Genomic DNA, 2,500 nt, shown 5'->3' on the forward strand with positions numbered 1-2,500 from the left:
AATCCACGAGCATTTTTTTTCGAACTTTTATTATTTGCCACATTGAAGTCATTCTAGCTTCCAAGTTAGACCAATGGAAACTAGAATGACTCCCCCCCCACATACACACACACTCTCCTCAAAAGACCCTCTGTCAGTGCAAGGAATTCCCTTCCCCCACAAGACTGGAAGAGGCATTCTGGGGAGACTGTTAAAGGAACTCCCGAGGTTTAAGGCGGTGGCAGTTAAGCACTTCAGGAAGATGATGCGGAACAACTCAGTCCAACCCTGCTCTTAATTTCGGAGACTTGTCTTTCTTGGTGAAACCATATGTTCCTACCCTTATGTAGTGCTACCACGACCAGAGTTATGAGCTTGCAATTAAATATTGTTATAATAAGAAGAGTGAATTTCCAAGAGCGTGTAAAGTGTGGCATAATATGTCATTAAAATATGATAATTGCTCTCTCCTAGTATCTTAATACGTTATACACACTGTATCAGGTGGATATATGAGAAGGTATTGGTTAAAAAGAGTAAAGTGGTTAGTTTTGTTGAGGCAAAGTGTTAGGTCCATTTCCTCTTGGCACAGCAGGGTGTGACTTTGGTAAATTTGGATAAAAACGCAACCAACCTTCTGGGTATGAACGATATTTTCGGGTAGTTTTCGTTACGTTTAGCACAAATATGATATTCATTTCCCCCAGAAACCTTTCGTTTCTGAGTCCCCCCCCCCCCCATGGTACTGAACGATTTCTGGCGGGAGATTTCAACATATTTTTCGGTATCAAAACCTAACCCATAGACCTAACCTAACCTATTTTTTAGGTTAGCCCTAGCCAAGGGAGGCTTCGCCCCTTCTGGACTATCCCCTTTTCAAGCCACCGTGGCAGATGCGTATCTGCCACGAACACAGTTTTCACTATATCCGTACGCAAGAACACCTAACCGAAGGACCCGACCTAACCTAACCTATTTTTTATTTTTGCCTTAGCAAAAGGGAGGGGCTTCCCCCCCCCCCCCCCCATCCGACCTCCCTTTTCAAGCCCATCTGTCTCCAGATGACATTGTAGTATCCTTTTCCCAACTCGGGCGGTAGTGAATAATATCATGCCTACACACTTCCAAACTCAGACTGATATTGACTTGAAAGTTGGTTCAGCCAGAGTGCGGCAGAATCACTGGGGAAATCTTGGAAAAGATCACTTTCCAGTAATTTTAGAGAAGGTGGACGGTCAGAGGTGCAGAGACGACGATTCTAGTATGCAGACTGGAATACTTCTAGATTAATTACAGTAATGCAGGGACCTGCGGTTAAGTTTAGACATGTCCAGGAAGCCGTTGATCACCTCTCATCAAGAAATGAATTTATTAGTGAAAGGATCAAAACAGGTTTGCAGTGATATCAGCACAAAAGATGATAAGTCCTTATTGAGTACCTGCGCATGGGAATGAATGAGCAGATAAGGGGGCTGTTGCTGTTCAGCCCTGTGATGCTCATTTCCCTCTCTCACACATTGACATGCAGCCTACCATAAGATGTTTTCATGGTCAATAAAGGGAACACATCTGAGACACACACACACACACAAAAAAAAAAGAGATGACGTCAGGAGTCAGTCCTGTATAGATGTAAAGACGCTAACGAAAGGTGAGCTAGAAGAGAAACTTTCCATATATCCCTTCTTTTAGAACCAAACGACAGTGCTTTGTCAAGGAGGTGATGTTCTTACGTCTGATTTTAGGTTCAAGGTCTCGTGGGCGTCTCACATCAAAGAGTTGCAGTTGAATGCAAAGAAGACGCTCAGTGTCCTGCAAGGTCTTTCTCACCTATCATAGGGAGCAAACTGTACCATGCCTCTGTGGCTTTAGTAAATGTGGCCTTTTCTAAGCAAAATCGACTATGGATGTTAGGACTATTCATCAGCAAAAACCACGGTTCTCAGGCCATGGACTCCATTCGTTGTGAAGCTCGTCGAATCTTCACAAGGGCTGCGTCTGTATGCTATGAGTGGAGAGCCTTTCTATTCGCCGCTGCTACAGGGACTTGATCTACTACACGAGCCTACAAAGAATTCCACAATATCCTATATATAGAATATTGTGAAATTGCTATGTGTAGGAGGATGAGGACTCTTGTGGAGGATCTCCAGGTTTTAGCTGTCTGTCTTCCTCCGATAGATCTGGACCCATCCAGGTGACCGGAATACAGTCAGAATTGGGGAAAAAGAGGATATACAAAGCAGAGTTTAAGAAGAGATTTCTGCAACGCTTATAACCATGGATGGTTTGAAATATGAAGCCATCAACAACCATCATCCCATCCAGTGGCGAGGGAGGTTCAAGATTGGTTTGCAGTGATGTCAGCAAGGAGGAAGATAGGTCTGTTTTGGATGCTGCGCAGAGTGTGTCAACGAGTGTTGACTCGATCTGACTCGTAATAATTACAATAAAATGATAATGATAATGATGATGTGATAATGATAGAGGTAATGATGGTAAATGAAGATAACGATAATAA

This window comes from Penaeus japonicus, unplaced genomic scaffold, assembly GCF_977035675.1.
Source record: "Penaeus japonicus unplaced genomic scaffold, GWHDUDI00000001_assembly GWHDUDI00000036, whole genome shotgun sequence".
Taxonomy (NCBI): Eukaryota; Metazoa; Arthropoda; class Malacostraca; order Decapoda; family Penaeidae; genus Penaeus; species Penaeus japonicus.